The sequence below is a fragment of the Bos grunniens genome, chromosome 10 (assembly GCF_055505025.1).
Source record: "Bos grunniens cultivar Pamir isolate PY7600 chromosome 10, Bosgru_T2T1.0, whole genome shotgun sequence".
NCBI classification, from domain to species: Eukaryota; Metazoa; Chordata; class Mammalia; order Artiodactyla; family Bovidae; genus Bos; species Bos grunniens.
In genome coordinates this window covers 19,066,899-19,086,297 of record NC_141174.1, presented here as the reverse complement: position 1 = coordinate 19,086,297, position 19,399 = coordinate 19,066,899, and the positions used below count along the sequence as shown (strand labels likewise).

Below are 19,399 nucleotides of genomic sequence, written 5' to 3'. Positions count from 1 at the left end.
TTCTCTCTCACAAAAGCAAGATATAAAAGAAACCAAAAGGGAGGAAGCAGCCACACAAGCTGCCAGTTTATTAGGGACGTGGGTAATTTCTAAGCAAGTGAAGGCACGTGGGCTCCCCTCCAGCCTGCAGCTTCACACTAAGTTTAACTCCATCCTCACTCTTTCCTCCCATCTCCCTTCCATACTCGAGAAGGAACAAAGGAAATTAACAAACCCACACTCAACTCCCACCCTAGCTGGGCCATTTGGAGCACCTAAAGACGGGTGAGGGAAGCCCTGGGAAAATAGAGACCTTGAGGGATCGCCACCCCCATTTCCTGCTTGGCGCCTGACATCAGCAAACTCAAGAATTTAGTCAGGTCCACCCACAAGCCCAGGTACAAGATGCTAAGCAAGACAGCCAGCTCCATGCTGTCTGTGCACCTGCAGGAGTAAATTCCTCGCTGTCCAGCTGGGCTTCCTGGAAGCCCCTCAGTCTACTCTGAATCCCCGGATGGGGATTCACAAAGCTGCCCCTGGTTTGCCTGAGTGACGGCCATCCAATCATTGACCTAGTAGGCAGGAGTGCCTGCTCTGGGCATGCCACACCACGGGAGGGGCAGCAAAGCATTTCAGTAAAGGGCTGGGCGCTGGCATTAGGAGGCCAGGTTTGAGTCCTGGCTTCTCATTTATTTGTTGTGTGACCTGTTGACCAGTCTGAGCTTCACTTTCTTCCTCTGTAAAATGGGATAATATACTGTCATCATAGGCCTCTCTGAACAGATGAAATAGCCTCACTCTGAGTGATCAATCCATATTAGCTGTCATTACTATGATGTGGAGGCCCACCTCCACTTGCTTCTACCACCAGTGGCAGAAAAGACAGCTGGGGGTCATTCCCAGACAGTACTATCTGTTTCACAGGCCTCCCCGTCCACAAGGATGCAGAGCAGCAGAATATATTAAAAAATAAAATAGCTCAATGGCTCAGCTAGACTGAGCGATTTCACTTTGACTTTTCACTTTCATGCATTGGAGGAGGAAATGGCAACCCACTCCAGTGTTCTTGCCTAGAGAATCCCATGGACAGAGGAGCCTGGTGGGCTGCCGTCTGTGGGGTCGCACAGAGTCGGACACGACTGAAGCGACTTAGCAGCAGCAGCAGCAGCAGCAGCAGCAGCCCTACCACCAGTCAGCTATCTAGCCAATGGGATCCATGCTCAGAAGCACAACTGTATGCGAATGATTCCATGCAAACTAGCCACACCAGCAGGAACCTAACTCATGGCACAGACCTTCCCTAGGGGTGGGTCAAGGGCTTCTAGCCCCTTTCTGATAGGGCACTTGGTCACAAAGGAGGGAAAGCCTTAGCAGGCTGGAACTTCAGACTATCCAACAGGACACGTGGAAAGGTGGTGTAGTGGTTTCCCACTGCTGCTCTAACAAGTGGCCACAAACTTAGTGCCACAAGACAAGGCAGAATCTGACAGTCCTGGAGGGCAGAAGGCCAGAATGAGTCCCAGAGGGTTAAAATCAAGGTGTCAGCCAGGTTGCATTCCCTCTAGAGGCCTTAAGGGAGAACTTGTTTCCTTGCTTTTTTCACCTTCTAGGGCGGCCCACATTCCTTAGCTTGTGACCCCTTCCTCCATTGCATCACTCCGATTTCTGCTTCCACTGTCACATCCCTATGAGAGTCTGAGCCTCCCACCTCCCTCCACCAGGACCCCCGTGATTACATCAAGCCCAGCCACATAATCCAGGATAACCTCCCCTTCTCAAAGTCCTTAATTTAATCACATCCGCCAACTCCCTTTCTCCATATTCAAGGTTCCAGGGGTTAGGGTGTGGACATCTTCAAGGGGCTCCTATTCTGTCTGCCAAAGGTGGGTTCTGCAGCGAAGAGCACTGGAAAACTCTTACAGCAATGGTGAGATTCTGAGGAGTAAGGTTCTGCCCTAAACTAGAGAATATTGAAGGTGTACATTGAAACGTACATACTATTGTATAGCAACTCTACTTCAATTTTTTAATAAATTTGAAGCAAAAATCTAATTCAGGTGGCAGGTGTACAGTGCCTACATGCACAGGACATCCACCTCCCACTCCACAACCTAGTGGCCGTGTCAGCTTCTATTTCCCCAACTAGAAGTACATACTAACTCTCCACTTACAGCATAAGAAATAAAAAATGAAACACACCCTTCTCTCTCTTCTGGGTTCACAATAAATGCTTAGTCAATGGCAACCAGTGAGCTGCCCACTAGTCCACTGGTCAGTTACTCTGCTCTGATCAGGTCCAGTCACTAAATAAACCAGTTTGATATGAACTACTTGACTGTCCACAAACACCAGCAGACCCAGTCAGACCCCAGGAAGCAGAAGGGCCACTCAGCCCAATGCAGACTGATGCTATGAGGCCAGAGGGACCCAGCAGAGACACCCAAAGACTTAAGATTCGTGCTCAGAATTTCCTAGTTGGGATACAGTCCACAAACAGGAAGCTCAGTTTACTTTCTGAAGAAAGAATACATGCACAAAGCCCAAGCACTCTCCTGCACAAACTCATACGCCATTTCCCATGTGTGTTTCTCTTACAGATAATTGAGTATTATTTTAATTTGTATTGTGATTAATCTGGGCCGCAGGTTATAGTCAACAGTTCCCATCATGATTCTTTCTACCTTCCCATTTTGTGGATGAGCAAACTGAGGCAGGGACCAAAGGAAAAAGGATTTTATCTTGCAGCCTCATCCTGGGTTATTTCATTCCATCACTGAAGCATCTCAAATGAGGTTAAAAGAGGTTTAGAAGTTGAATTTCGGAACTCCTGCTAAATTAGCTATGTGATTTCTGGGAAATCATATAACTTATGTGAGCATCACTTTCCTCATCTGTAAAGGAGACAGGAAAACTTGCCTCTCACATGGTTTACTAGTTAAATATCATGTAACACCCTTGGCATGTTGGATTCATAGGGACCTTACCATGTTTTAGACACTATGCAAGGCATTGTGCAAATTAATTCATTTAATCCTTACAACAACTGTATGAGGTAGGCTTTATTATTTCCATTTTCCTAGAAAGTAGACCTCTTTGTGCATGCATGCTAAGTCACTTCATTCATGTCTGACTCTTTATGACCCTATGGACCACAGCCTGCCAGGCTCCTCTGTCCATGGGATTCTCCAAGCATGAACAGTAGAGTGGGTTGCCTTGCCCTCCTCCAGATCTTCCTGACCCAGAGATCGAACTGGCATCTCTTATGTCTCCTGTATTGGTAGGCAGGTTCTTTACAAATATTACCACTTGGGAAGGGTAGGGATACTTTTAACATCTTCAGCCCCTAATTCAAATACCTTGTGAGTGGTATATGCAATGAGTATTATTGCCAATAAAAGGAACTGAGAGGTCAGTTGACTCTACAATCACCTCCAGAAGGTTTTATGAAGGTAGAATCTGAAAGGTAGGTAGGATTAGAGAGAAGGAAAAAGGAGAGAGGGTGGGTCTTCCCAATGGGGTAGGATGAGGTGTGGAGAAGTGACAAGAGAAGCAAGACAGAGGACTAAGCATAGCACCTGGAGAAGATACTGAGTACTGTGTTGGCCCCAAAGTTCATCTCTGGCGGCTCAGACAGTAAAGAATCTGCCAGGAGTGCAGGAGACACAGGTTCAATCCCAGGGTCGGGAAGATCTTCTAGGGAAGGGAATGACTACCCACTCTAGTATGCTTGCCAGGAGAATTCCACGGGCAGAGAAGCCTGGTGGGCTACAGTCCATGGGGTCACAAAGAGTCGGACATGACTGAGCAACTAACAAAAGTTCATCCAGTTTCTTCCATGAGATGGTACAGAAAAACCCAAATGAGCTTTTTGACCAAGCCAATATAATAAAACTGTAGTTGAAGAGTCTGCTAGGATAACCTCATTGACTTGCTTTGACCAGTGGACTACAGTGGCAGCTAGGTAGTGCCGGTTCCAAGCCCCAGCTGCAAGAGGCCTTTCGAGCTTCCACTCTGCTCTCCTGAAAACCTGCCTTGTTGCTTGGGATGTGAACAAGCGTGGACCAGCCTGCTGGGTGAATATAGAGGAGAAGCAGAGATAAGCTGTCCTGGCTGAGGCTATTCTAGTCCAACCAGCCCATAACCTACCCAGCAGCTGACCAGAGACACAGAAGTGAGCCCAGCCCAGATCAGAAGAACCACCCAGCGGAGCCCAGATCAAACTGATAACCCACAGAACAGTAAGCAAGATAAATGGTTGCTCTTTGAAGTCACTAAGCCTTGGGGCATTTTGTTAAGAAGCAAAACTAATAGGAATCAGTGTCTCTTTCATCCTTACGTCCTCAACAGCCAATAAAAGGCCTGGTGTGTAATAGTTGCACAGTAACTGCTTTATGAATAAAGTACTGAATCAATGAATCAATAAAACTGGGAATTAATGAATGCCATCCTGGAAAGTCGAAACTATGTTGGATTGCATAATCCTATTGAGATGCTATGGTTAAACCATTTTAATATTTTTCTGATTTTTTTCAGAATATTTTCATATTTAGTTATGTGATACCTAATAAAAGACTCACTTTCTTTAATATTCTCAGTCAGCATTCTTTTTTTGGAAAGTTTATAGTAAAGTGAAAAAGAAAGTTTCACATGAACTTATAATGTGGTGGTGATGGTTTAGTCACTAAGTCGTGTCCAACTCGTGTTACCCCATGGACTGTAGCCCACCAGGCTCCCCTGTCCCTGGGATTCTCCAGGCAAGAATACTGGAGTGGGTTGTTGTTTCCTCCTCCAGGGGATCTTTCTGACCCAGGGGCTGAACCCAGGTCTCCTGCACTGGCAGGTGGATTCTTTATGGACTGAGCCACCAGAGAAGGGTGTGGTGATTTAAAAAACAGACTAATTGTTTAGAGATTTAAGTTCTAGACTCAACCCTTCAAATACCTGCAAGACTTTGCTAATTTTCTTAATCACCATTTCTACCTCTGTAAAGTGATATTAAAAAGAAAACGACCTTTCCCTGTCATTCCCTCACTGGGTTGTTGTAGCAAACAAGATAGAGTGTCAAGTCTCCTGAGTGCTTTCCGCTATCGATAATTCTACTTCTTAACAGAGTTTTACTTATTGACAGTTTCAAGTGCTTTTATAGATATATCCTTCTATGAGGTCTATTTACCCTTTATCTATCTGCCTTCTCACATTCCGCTGTCTGGTCACCATATTTTCAACAACAACAAAAACAAGGTCGGAAACAGTTAAAGTTATCCTTGATGGCGAGGAGAAAACTGTTGCTCAATCCAAGAGGTGGTATTTCTGGCACTGAGGATTCCATGTGACTAAGGTCGGACCCAACATCAGCCTGACTTACTCTCTGGGACCAAAGTCCCAACGGAGAACTCTGGGTCCTCTCTAGGCTGCACCAGGGGCTGCCAGCTGCTAAGGATACAGCCTGGTCCTGCTCCTCTTCCAGCAGCTTCTGCCCAGGATGGAACCAAAGTCTCCATATTCCTAAGAATGACTCTTCCAACAGCCTCAGTTCCTGCATTGGGCCACGTCATGGGATCAGCCTAGCCAAGTTCTGAGCCCAAATCAAGCACTGCTGAAACCAGTCTCAGCAACTCCTCCTACAACAGCAGGACCAGGTTGGAAGATTACAGAGTGCTCTGAGCACTTTGGGACCCTCTTGGATTACTGCCCTCTTCCAAACTCCAAAACCTTTGGAAGTCATAATTCTGAGGTGAGTACCAGGTTTCCTTGGGCTTCCCAGGTGGCGCAGTGGTAAAGAATCTGCCTGCCAATGCAGGATATGTGGGTTGGATCCCTGGTCTGGGAAGATCCCCTGGAGAAGGAAATGGCAACCCACTCCAGTATTCTTTGGAAAATCCAATGGACAGAGGAGCCTGGCGGGCTACAGTCCATGGGGTCACAAAAAGTCAGACACAACTGAGCACACATGCACACACACACACACACACACACACACATCAGGTTTCCTTAGAGCCAAGAGTCTCAGAGCAGAGGGGAGGCAGAGCAGGAGAGCCGCTGCCCACGAAGCCCAGGGCTACCCTCATCCTGTGCCTGATGAGGGCAGGACAGAAGGGAGGGGTGGCTGCTACTGAAACCAGGGGGCTAGAGCTGAAGGGGCGAGCAGCTCTGGTCCTGCTCAGTGTCCTGAGTCTTGCTTACAGTAAGGGCCCAGTCTGTGCATCAGCCCATCCTCCCTGTCTATGGTGGCCATGGGTTATCTGTTGAGCTGCCATGCCACCTCCTTCCAGTAACAACACCTCAATTTTCCTCCAGTGAACCAGCTCTCCCCACCATCAATTGAGTAAAATCAACTCATTTCCATCCCTCAGCTTTAGGGAGAGGGTTGTGACCCAGCCCTGGCCAATGAGAAAACCACCTCCCCAAGCCTTAGTGGTTGCATCAAAGGTAAATGAACATGTGGTGCAAGGCAGGCAAATTCGAATCGGTCTTGGAATTTCTGAGGGAATGAGGCACTTTCTCTTGGTATGAAAAAAAAGCTAATAAAAATGTGTATCTGATGCTGCTGGGAGACTCCACGAAGCAGGCCTCTCTGCAAAGGAAGTCAGTGTAGAAGAAAGCAGAATTAAGAGAGAAAGGAGAGGTGGAGGGAATCCAGACGACCTTGCTGAGCCCCTAGATTCAGTCCCAAGTGAAGCAGATATACTCCTGAACGTTAGGTACACGAGCCCATACATTCCTCTTTATGCTTAAGCAGTTTGAGTTGAGTTTCTTGCCGTTTGCAGCATTTAAAAGCCCTGACTAGTGCACAGTCCAGGGTTTGGTTTTACCGAAAGACCCTGCACAAGGCTGAGGAAGAAGCCTGGGGCCCCATCCAAACAGATCTAGGCGGACAACCTAAGTGCTTGTGAGATGAGGATGTTCACTGGAGCCATCAGTGTTGCCATACATCAAACCTGAGAGGAGGTCAGAGTCAGGGAATGCTGTATACGGCAGCTCAGTAAACTGCACTCTCCAGCTTACCACAGTCCCCACCACTCCCTTCTGTATCTAACAAGCCCATTTTCCTCTTTGTACTTTACCTTTCTGGTCCCATAAGTTTACCATCCATCACTGGATGGGTGGGCAGATGGATACATGGACAGATGAATGGATGGATGGATCAGTTAATCAATCAATGGATCAATTAATGGATGGATGAGTGGATGGGGCCGACAGGCAAGTGGCTGCATGTGTAAGTCGCTTCAGTCATGTCCACCTCTGTGCAAGCCTATGAGCCGTAGCCCACCATGCTTCTCTGTCCACAGGATTCTCCAGGCATGAATACTGGAGTGGGTTGCCATGCCCCCCTCCAGGGGATCTTCCTGACCCGGGGATCGAACCCACCTCTTTTACATCTCCTGCATTAGCAGGCAAGTTCTTTACCACTAGCACCACCTGGGAAGCCCTGGCAAGTGGTTATGTGTTTGCAAATTGAGCCTACATACAAACAGGCATGAGACAAATAATACCCTCATGCCACTGCAGTCAGGGATCACTTGATAACACAGGAAAGAAAATAGCCATGGACTTACTTCCATGTGGCTCTGGTCTTTGGAACACTGGGGGACAAGACATTCTGGCACTCACCCCCTAGTTATTCTCCTCTTGGGGAGGATACTTGGGGGCCAGAGTAGTTAACATAATTCCACCAATACTGCTGTACAAGAAGAAACCATTCCTAGCATTCACAGGCACTACATCACGTGAAAAAACCGGCCCAATGCTGTAACTTCCTTCTATTCTCAGCATCCACTGAGATCTGGGCGGTAGCCACAGAATTACTGAGGATGCGGCACTGTGCTCTTATGTCTGGATCTGGAGTCACTGCAGGCAGATGTCCACAAACATATCTATGGGGCTCTGGCCTTGAAACAAGGATATGAGGAGTCCAGATGGCCATGGAGGGACAGTAAGTGGCTCGAAGAACTGAGAAATAGAAACAAAGAGATAGCAGCGAGGGAGAGGATGCTCAGAGCAAGGACAAGGCCTGTTCCTCTGCCACCGGGCTGATGGCATCACCACGACCTTGAGGAGGTAACTGGTGATTCACACAGAATCACACTGTGAACTATTCACTGTGTTGTGCATGCTCACACTTCAGGCAGTCACTTTAAGAAACCATATACCCCACTACGAATCATGGTCCCCCTTTCACGGTCTTTGTGAAGTCACCACCAAGTTCTGAGCAGAAGGACCTTTCCGGGGATTACTGAGGGGTGATCCTATAACCAGGCAGGTTCAGCTGTCTCTTTGTTCGGGATGCAGGTGCTCAGTGGGGACGACCAGGAAACCAGCACCCAAACTCAGCACACTTGGACAAGACTAGGTTGGCCGCCACAAAGACGAGGCACTAACCCAAAATGTGAGGCTCTACATCCCATCTCTCCTTACAGCTGGGAAATGACTGCTTACAAGAGAGAGGGAAGATAAGAGCTGCACACAGAACCACTCCAAGAATGGAAAAGAGGGGTACTTACTGGGGGTAAGAAGTACTAGCTTCCTCAGGAATAACCCCAATGATAGATACCATCCCCAGCCAGCTTCCGCCCTCAGGATGACTCAGAGCCAGAGCCCGGGAACCACAAACATCGGATGAGCCATGGACAAGAAACACCCGCAGAGGAGCAAAGGGGATGGCACCCACGAACGGCAGTGTGTGGGTACCAGCCAGCAAATGTGCTCTCGCTGGTCACAGCTGGTCAGTTCCGAGAGTTCCTGGTTTTCAGACTGGCTCATCTCCAAGGACCTGCCCAGTGGTCACACACTATGCTTTTTAGAATCACATAGAAAGCCAAGTTCAAGTTAACTCCTGGGAATGGGCACAAAGATGCTGAGCCCTCAGCCCCTTGTATCTGTCAGCACCCACTTCTAGGCACACGCCCCCAAGCAGCCGGGGGCCTGAGACACACTTTTGAGCACACAGACTTTCAGCCCTGGGTGTTTGTTTTAACTCACCAGGAGGAAAGAATTTGGGTTCTTTTTAAAATATACACAAAGGGAATACATCTGTTTATTTTATGGAATGTATCTTCAGACATGATTGGATAAGAAGCAAGGCTAAAGACCACTCTTTTTCTCTTGGCTCGTGCAAGTGTGACTTCTCTGTGGTGACTTCTCCAAAGGCCACAAACAGCAGAGACGTTCAGTCTCTTGTCTTCTGATCGATCTCGTTTGATACCTGCCATCACACCACCTTTCAGAACCTCGGGGCTCCAATAACCCCATCCTGCCGTCATCAGCCCCATGGGGAAGCAGAGGCCCTGCCCAACTGCCCACCTTTCCACCCACCCCGTCCTGTAATGTCGCCAGATAAAATAAGCACTCCCAGTTAAAGCTGAATGTTAGATAAAGAGCATACATTTTTAGTATAAATTCACCTTTCCAGGTGGCAAAACTGAGGCAGGTTCCTTCCAAGGATAGAAAAGTGCTTCTCTCTTCTCAGTTTGTTCATAGAACCTCAGCTCAGTGGCCCTCCTTGTGTCCCCTGGCTTCAGTGAAACCTGTCCTTTGCATCTTTAAGAGTGAACTGAGAAGGCCATGGCCTCTGAGGTTCATGGTAACATAGGTAGTCCTCCCATTCAGATGCCAGTGGTGCTTGTGGGTGGACTCCAAAACATTTCTACATGTAACCCCCAGCCCCAGTGCAGAAGAGTCTGGTGAGAGGCGGAGGTAGGAGAGAGGGAGAAATGAGAGGCAGGTATTACCATAAAAATCTCCAAGGGAGATCTCAGTCTGAGAGATCTCACTACCACTTTAAAAAAAAGAAAAGAAAAAAACAGTGTTGCCTGGCCCTGGCTGGCACATGGGCCATGAAGATCTGGTCCTAATTTCTAGCTTCAAGAGTCGATGCCAGCGTGTTGCCCAGCCCTGAATTCCGCAGGGGTCAAGTGGACCTAACGATACCTGCAGACCTTTCACCTGCCTACATGGGCACCTGGAGTGGACGATCCATGAGGGCAGGACTGGTGCCCTTTTCTTCTCATCACTATATACCCACCGCCTAGCCCAGGCACTAGCCTCACAGCGAGCGCTTGGCAAGCTTATGCTGAGTGAGTGAATGAATGAGTGGATAGATATCCAACATGTCCCAGAAGTAACACGAGCTTTGCAGTGCAAGGGCTCTGAACAACTCAGATGTCCAGTGAAAGGGGTTGGCCTGGATGACCTCTGAGGTCATCTGTAACACCACAAGCCCTTGAGCCATCAGACTCGGGTGAATCACTTCACCGTAATAATTTTAAACACTTCCTTCAAACATCCTAGTTCAGCATCTTTGGCTGAAGTCCTCAAACTAGGCCCAGGGATAACCCTAGGAGGGAAGAGTATAGAGCAGCCTAAAATAGGACCTTGGTGAGGGAAATCAGGGATGAATAACTGGGGAAAAGAAGGCACAGGTGGCTAGGGATTCAAAGAATGGAATAAGAAAAATAATTCAAGATCCAGCATGGCTGTCCAGGACACACACACTCACACCAGCACAAAGATCCGCCTTCCAGATCCACGCTGCCCGCCTGCGCCCCCCAGCCCCTTCCCATCACCCTATGACAGTGCTTCTTTGTGGAAGACAACAATAGCTACATTATGCCATTCTGTAATGATCCTAGGAGAAGCGGTTGTGAAGTCAAGGCATTGCGTGAACACTGGGCTACTGCACACCAGCCCACAAGAACAACAGCAAAACAACGACAATCCTCAGAATCCCTAATTTAAATAAAGACTGAACACTGCCCAAGCCACTACCCTCTCACATTTATCTGAGGGCAGGACTTTTTTTTTCCCCCATGTAATTATTTATGTACAAGGCCTTCTTTCACTGCAATTGATAAGGTGTCAGGAGGTTGGTTTTTTGTTGTTTGTTCGTTTTTCAATAAGGAGGCAGAAAGAAGAGGAAGTAGCGGGAAGGGGGCCATGAGGAAGTGCCAAGGCTGGGGGATGACACGCAGGAAACCCTCAAAGGGACCCGAATCTGCTTCTTCTCACTGAATCCATCCTATTAATATAGAGATGTCATTTCACTACTCCAGCGAAACTGTTTCCAGGGACTTTAGTATAAAATACACAGAGCCCTGGATGGTGTCATGGAAAATACAGTGGCCAAAAAAGGAAAAAAAAATCAGAATATCTGAATTCTCGTCACTCTGCCGTAACTAGCTGTTTCCTTGGTTTTTTTCAAGAAACAGAGGTTCTGCGAGGCATCAAGCTAGCAACTGAGGGAAACAAAGATGCAGCCACTTTCCTCCCTGAGCTTAGCTTCCTCCTTCTCCACAGGAGAGCCCCTGACCAGCCCTGAAGACACACACACCTCTGCGTTCACAGCGCAGCTCCCAGCCCCGGCCGGGACCTATTTCCACAGGGAGGAGGAGGATGCCTGAGCAAGGAGAATGCCTGCTGCCTCCAAAGCTGAGACGAAGCCTGAACCTGGAGGAAAGGAGCAGGAGCCACATGATAACGGGCACATGGGGTCATCTTGGTGGGTCCTGGTAACAGCTAAGGTATGGAAAAGATGACCGTCTCTAGTCCCTAAGGAAAAAGTGTCTCTTGTCACCAAAGAAGCCAGTCCCCCTGAACCACAGACCCTGTGTTATGCCTCTCCTGGACTCCAGGCAGGGCTTCCTCCGGCTCAGGCTTCCACACTTCCCAGCCTCCTTTCCTCTCACCTGCCCCACACACTAAGAGGGGGACTGCACGATCACTCTTTGAAATCGTCAAAGGCCCTTCTAGTGATGACCCCACCTCGTTCCTTACATTTCCTGAGAAGCTCCTCAAATACACCATATTCTCGTCTGTCCATTCTGCAGAGCTCCTACCCTTCCCCAGAACTACTTTTTCACAGTCATTAATGCCTCCCTTTTTTGCCACTTCCTGGTCATGATGCTGCCTGACCAACATTTGATAAGTATTAACCGTGTTCTCCTTGAAACCCACAGAACCTTGATTTTAATCTTTCAGTTAGTTCCCTCAATGAAAGTTCCCTCGGCGGGGGCCAGGTTGAGAGGCTCAGGCCATTGTAAGACCCAATCCTTACCTCTCTACCCATCTCTCCACATCCGCCACCCTGGCTCCAACCCTCACCCCACATCACTTCCACGTTCATCACCTTTAGCAACAACAAAGTTCAGCCCTGCAAACTCTGAAAAACATTTTGCATTATAATAATTTCTTTCACTGAGAAAGAGGAGGGGTTGCTCTTGCAAGGAACGCCATTTTGGAAGTGCCGAAAACCTGTAGTGGCCGTGCAACTGTCGCGTGAAAGGGGACCCCTTCCAGGGCCCGAGAGTAGGCTCTTGTCAAAACATTCAGACACTTGCTGACAAAGCAAGAGATTTTATTGGGAAGGGGTACCCAGGAGGAGAGCAGCAAGATAAGGGAAATAGGAGGACGGCTCTGCCACGTGGCCCGCAGTCTCGGGTTCTGTGGTGATGGGGTTAGTTTCTGGGTTGTCTCTGGCCAGTCATTTGATTCAGGGTCCTTCCTGATGGTGTACACATCACTCAGCCAAGATGGATTCCAGCGAGAAGGATTCTGGGAGGACATATGGACTGGTGTCTCCACTCTCCAATTTGACCTTTCCCAATTTCTTCCCATTGGTGATAGCTTGTTAGTTCCATGTTCCTTACCAGGACCTCCTGTTGTAAGATATCTCATGGAAGTGGCTACTATGGTGTCCAGCCAGGGAAGGCGGCTTCAGTCAGTGGTTCTCCTAAAAACCAAGTGACTCCTGAAATATGACATGATTTTGTGTCACTCTCTCCCCAAATTCTCCACTCTCCGAGCCACTGTCCCTTAGCGCACTGTCCTGTGCCTTATTGCAGAATTAATCACGTCAGTCTCATCTACATTGTGAGCTCCTGGAGGACAGGCTGGTCTCTTTTTTGTCCCCATACTGCCCAGTTCAGTTCAGTTCAGTTGCTCAGTCATGTCCAACTCTTTGCGACCCCACGGACTGCAGCACGCTGGGCCTCCCTGTCTATCACCAACTCCCGTAGTTTACTCAAAATCATTGAGTAAATGATCAAACTCAAATAAATCATTGAGTTTTGAGTAAATTTACTCAAAACCATTGAGTCGGTGATGCCATCCAAGCATCTCATCCTCTGTTGTCCCTGCCATACTGCCCGGTGCTTAAATATTAATTAAAATGAAGCAAGATGAGGGAGAAATTCAAAACCAAATCCCATCTCTATCCCATTTGTCTCTTTGGAAAGCTGCTCCCAGGTTTATTTCTAGCATGGCCCAAGGGAGTACTTGCCTACCTACCTACAGGGTTAAGGAGGAGAGTTTTCTCTGATCTTGAGCATTTCAGAGGCTGCCATCACACCGCACCAAGATATCCAAGCAGGCCCACCAGCTGGACATCCACAAGGGGGACCTTGAAGGAAACACTTCACTTATTCAGGACACAAGTGTCCATAATTTTCTAACTGCCTTTCTTACTCACTGTATGCCCTTGAGCAATTGCCTTAAGATGTTTGTTCCTGTTTTCCCACCAATAAAATAAAGATTAAAATATCTGACTCCTAGAGTTGCTGTGAGGATTCGACAATAAGTACTAGAGAAAGTGCCTAATGCCACACTTAATACATAACAAAGGCTCCATAAATGCTTTATTATTATTATTATTGACAGGTTAGAAAGGGGGCATGATACTGACTCCTGCATAACCGTCATACTGCCCTTTGACTTGGCTAGTTTTGACAGAAGGGCCTTTTGTCATTGCCTAAAAAACAAACCACTAAACTTTCAACTTTTAAAAAATACCAGGTAACCTAAGACAAGGAAAATCCCTCTCCCTCCCTGAGGCCATCCTTCTCTGACCTCACAGATGGGAAAAGATAAGCTCAGAGATGGGGTGAGGGATGTAGTGAGGGTTAGAACCAGGGGAAAGGTCTAGGACAGAGTGAGAATTAGGAAAAGGAGTGGGTCAAAGACGGATGGAAGATCTGGAAGCGGGGAGATCAGAAATGGAGTAAGCGTCAGCCTAGGAGGTCAACAGATCGAGGTGAAATCAGGACTATCTGACTGGTGCTTACATTAATCATTTTACCTTTTCACCACCACCCACTAGAAAGTGTCCTGCTTTGTAAAGGAGGAGTGTGTGTGTTGGGGTAGGGGGGTGAGGGGCAGAGGGGAGAACCCTGAACTGAGTGAACATTTTCAAACAAACAAAACATTCTGAACTCAAACAGTAAAAGTCACTGAGCTGGTCAATCCCACTGGTCCTTCCCCACAAGTAGAGCTGGCAAGAAAGTTCTAGAAACTAGCTCTGCCCACAGCATGTAAAAGCCTGGTGAATTTTGCATTCCAAGGACAAGAGTTTTCCAAATTAAAATTTTAAGAGTGTGTGAAAATAGTTCACCATTTACTTTTAGGATGAGGTAGTGTTTACAATGTCAGCCTAGAAATCCAAGTACTGTTTTCAGAGATGCTGTCTATTCTGGGAGGGGGAAAACCCTTCCGAAAAGCTTTTTGCTTCCACCCAAACTTCTGAGATCTTGGACCCAGAAAGACAGAAGGGTCTGAACAGCTTCTTCCACCAAGGAATCAGCCAGAGGTCTCTGGGCTTATAGAATATACTTCAGAAGCCATGGCTTGGATTTTGATAGTCTGGGGAGCTCAGGAACGGTCCTATTGATTTGAGTTCCACCCCCCAGGCCAGACCACCTACTTGCTATGCAAACTCAAGTGAATGATTTCACCTCTCTGAGCCTCTGTTTGCTCTTCTGGCCAAGCTGAACTTGGCAGTGCCTTTCAGCTCTGATATTCATTCGGTTGAAAAGAAAAAAAAAATGTTCACTGAGCACCTCTTACGTTGTCAGACACCTTCTAGACTCTGGGGTACAGTGGGTTCCTGCCATTACAGGGCTTACATTCTAGCTCCAGTGTACTGTGAGCTCCTAAGAGCCTATGAAGAACACACCCTGTATTTTGAGCTTGTATATCTCAGAAAAAGAAATGGGGCAGGGGCTCCACAGGATAGAATGTAAAGCTTATGGGTGATTAATTGCCACTCCGTTAGTAAGTAGGACAACAGTTCATCTTCCTTCTAAAATGTTTTAAGCTGCTAAAATGTACTGAGTTTTTGTGGATTTTGTTTTGGTGCTTTTTTTGTTTGTTTTTGATGGGGGTATATTTTTTGGTAATGGTGTGTTTTTTTCTGATAAGGGGTTGCAAAATCGAACTGTGGATATGGGAGAGAACAAAGAGCCTTGAAGAAGGTCTAATGTGAGCAGAGGACAGATGTGGGACAAAACAGAGGTGCTCAAAGAACCCCACACTTCCACTAAGATCAAAGACTTCACTCCAGAATATTCCCTCTCTTTCAGTCACCGGAAACTTTAATACCATTTCCAAACAGGGTGCAGGGCTGCCTGATGACTCAAGACCCGGTCGCTCCACATGAAGCCTTGGGGCAGAGTGGAGCAGGGGAAGGATACGAAGACATGGGGAAAGAGTCAGACAACAGCAAGTGAGCACAGGTCACCAGCCACCCTCTTTTCCAACCCATATGCAAGCCCGTGTCTGGAAGGAAAATCAGTTCTAGGTTCTTTCGGCTGGTCGAAGAATTACCTTGACACGAGACAAATCAATAGGAGAAAACCAAACAAAAATTTAATAACATGTACACATGGGGGAAACTCAGGAAGACTAAGTAACTCCCCAAAATGGCCAAAGTCCTCACCTTAATTACCATTCTCGGCTAAAGACCGAAGAGAATGCTGGGGAAGGCGGTTGCGGGGGCGGGAGTCATCTGTGGGAGGTGAGCAGGAAAGTACCGTAAAAAAGGATAAGGTTGTCGCACAGCTTGAGGTCATCGCCTTCCTCGTGGGTAGTGTTTCTGGAGATCTGGTCAGCTTCTTTTTGGTACTGTGAGGGGGAAACCCTTATGAAAGGAAATTTCCCTTATAAATGTAAATATTTCTTACAAAACAGTAACTCCTACTCAGTGTTCAGTTTGTTTTTCTTTTCCCTGTTGGCTGTTTCTCAGAAAATAATCAGCTTAAAATAACTAATATGCCAAAGAGACATATTTGGGGGTGGCAAATTCTGTTCCCCTACACCTGACTGCCCTCTGTCCACCAGAACTTCCAGATGCTCAACCCCAGGGAAGGAGGGAGGGCGTCAGGCTGCAGAGCACAGGTGCCCTGCATTTCAGACCTCAGCTGTGGGGAAGGGCAGGGTCTGGACAGCCAGAGTGGAACCAGAAGCGAAGAAGGCTCTGGAGAGGAAGTAGGACCCTGGGAGGGGTTCTCAGCCCAGGTGTGTACAAGAGTCCCTGGGGAGCCCTTGTCCCACCCCACCCTCTCCTGATTCAGTGGAATAGGGTGGAGACTGGGAGCTTAACTTTTCACTGTGCTCTTCAAAATAATTCTGACGCAAGCAGGCCATTGCCGACCCTTTGAGGACCCCTGTGAATAAAACAGTAAAACTTGAGGTTCTACTTGAGAACTGTATACATCTCTCTTTAGGTGAGTGGTGTGGGAAGTTTGTTGTTGTTCAGTTGCTCAGTCGTGTCCAACTCTTTGCAACCCCATGAAACACAGCACGCCAGGCTTCCCTGTCCATCACCAACTCCCGGAACTTGCTCAAACTCATGTCCACTGAGTCGGTGATGCCATCCAACCATCTCATCCTCTGTCACCCTCTTCTCCTTCCACCTTCAATCTTACCCAGCATCAGGGTCTTCTCAAATGAGTCAGTTCTTCGCATTAAGTGGCCAAAGTATTGAAGTTTCAGCTTCAACATTAGTCCTTCCAATGAGTCTGTGCTTTTTAATATGTTGTCTAGGTTGGTCAGAGTTTTTCTTCCAAGGAGCAAGTGTCTTTTAATTTCATGGCTGCAGTCACCATCTGCAGTGATTTTGGAGCCCAAGGGAATAAAGTCAGTCACTGTTTCCATTGTTTCCCCATCTATTTGCCGTGGACCGGATGCCATGATCTTAGTTTTTCAGATGTTGAGTTTTAAACCAGCTTTTCATTCTCCTCTTTCACTTTCATCCAGAGGCTCTTTAGTTCTTCTTCACTTTCTGCTATAAGGGTGGTGTCATCTACGTATCTAAGATTATTGATATTTCTCCCAGCAATCTTGATTCCAGCTTGTGCTTCATCCAGTCTGGCATTTCGCATGATGTACTCTCCATATAAGTTAAATAAGCAGGGTGACAAAATACAGCCTTGATGTAATCCTTTCCCAATTTGGAACCAGTCTGTTGTTCCATGTCTGGTTCTAACTGTTGCTTCTTGACCTGCATATAGGTTTCTCAGGAGGCAGGTCAGGTGGTCTGGTGGTCTGGTCTGGTCTGGTAGTCTGGTCTGGTCTCAGGAGGCAGGTCAGGTGGTCTGGTCTTCAAATCTCATGAAGAATTTTCCACAGTTTGTTGTGATCCACACAGTCAAAGGCTTTAGCGTAGTCAATAAAGCAGAAGTAGATGTTTTTTCTGGAACTCTCTTGCTTTTTCGATGATCCAACGGATGTTGGCAATTTGATCTCTGGTTCCTCCGCCTTTCCTAAATCCAGCTTGAACATCTGGAAGTTCTAGGTTCACGTACTGTTGAAGCCTGGCTTGGAGAATTTTGAGCATTACTTTGCTAGCGTGGGAAACTGTGGTGGGGGACAAAGAGGATGACAAAGGGAAACAGGAGGGAAGGGGGCAGGGCACAGTCCTTAAAGAATAAATTGGGAATACGACATAAACTAGTTAGAACCAACTAGACCCAAAACAACCACAGATTCAACTTCCAGAGGACTTTGAGCCTCAGTATTTGTTCATTGTACACATTAGCATGTGTAAAATGACACACCCACAGGTGCTATGACAGTTCTGAGGCCAACCATAAATAACCAAAAAGTGGGCAGTGGCCCAATTCCTGGAAATCCCTCCCCCTTCTCCAAAATAGTTGGAAAGATCTGCCTATGAAATTGTTACTGTTTAGTAACTAACTCATGTCTGACTCTATGCAGCCCCATGGACTATAGCCCACCAGGCTCCTTTGTCCATGAGATTTCCCAGGCAAGAATACTGAAGTGGGTTGCCATTTCCTTCTCCAGAGGATCTTCCCAATTCAGGGACTGAACATGCATCTCCTGCACTGGCAGAAGGATTCTTTACCAATGAGTCACCAGGGAAGCCCAGCCTATGAAATTACCCAGCCCATAAAAGCTGCTGCTGCTGCTGCTAAGTCGCTTCAGTCATGTCAGACTCTGTGTGACCCCATAGCCAGCAGCCCACCAGGCTCCCCCATTCCTGGGATTCTCCAGGCAAGAATACTGGAATGGGTTGACATTTCCTTCTCCAATGCATGAAAGTGAAAAGTGAAAGTGAAGTCACTCAGTCGTGTCCGACTCTTCGCGACCCCATGGACTGCAGCCTACCAGGCTCCTCCATCCATGGGATTTTTCCAGGCAAGGGTACTAGAGTGGGGTACCATTGCCTTCTCCACCATAAAAGCTAACCACCCCATACTTCAGGCTGCCCTTGCCTTTTGCAATGAACCTCATCCAGTCTGTGGAATGTATGTCTCTCAAAATAAATTCACTTCTTACATATCACTTTGCCTCTTGCTGAATTCCTTCTGCACTGAGACATAAAGAATCTGAGCTTCATTAAGTCCTCAAACAAAGTGAAAGTGTTAGTCACTCAATTCTCTTTGTGATCCTGTGGACTGTAGCCCACCAGGCTCCTCTGTCTATGAAATTTTCCAGGCAAGAATACTGAAGCGTGTTCTCCAGGGGATCTTCCCGACTCAAGGATTGAACCCAGGTCTCCTGCACTGCAGGCACATTCTTTACCATCTGAGCCACCAAGGAACTTAAAAGTTAATGGGTCCGAGTCCCAGTTCAAGTTTTGGCTGAGTAAAAGTCTCATCCATGGGTTCAAATCCCAATCTGAAAGTTTGGGGCTGGTTTGAATCCCATCTGAGTAGTGTAATTTCAGAAGGAGGAAGGGAAGGGCAGAGAATGGGAACCACATTTACTCAGCAGTGTCCTGCTTTGACACCTGAGCACCCACAATTCCGAGTTGGAAGAAAGATGAGTCTTGCTTGTATGGGGAACAATCCACTTCCCCAAATCTGAGAATGGTAGTATAAAATGGGGTCCCTTACCCAATAAGGCCCTGCCTCTGCATCAGAACTCTTTTCCCAGTCAGGCCTGGCACACTGCCTTGGTCTTCCCTATGCTACGTTGGCCCCTGGGCTCAGAAGATCCCTTGCCTTCCATGTCAGGAAATAGGGCTATTAAAGATGTAATTAGCTAGAAAGAGGTTATGAGGGTGGCTCGTAATCCAACATGTCTGGTATCTTTACATAAAAAGGGGGAATCTGGACACAGAGACATCTGTGAAGATGAAGGCAGAGATAAGGGCAATGCCTCTACAGACCAAGAAACACCGAAAGTTGCC

General features: G+C 47.3%; 1 protein-coding gene and 1 long non-coding RNA gene across 11 annotated transcripts in view; both read right to left on the bottom strand.

The window, feature by feature from the left end:
- Window positions 1-19,399, bottom strand: part of DPF3 (double PHD fingers 3) — a 285,381-nt gene that overhangs the window by 192,694 nt on the left and 73,288 nt on the right. The window lies entirely within an intron of this gene.
- LOC147364057 (uncharacterized) lies at window positions 12,312-13,606 on the bottom strand. Its single transcript, XR_015134068.1, has 2 exons — window positions 13,261-13,606; window positions 12,312-12,721 (listed from the first exon to the last, which is right to left on the bottom strand). It is a non-coding gene; the product is annotated as an uncharacterized LOC147364057 (long non-coding RNA).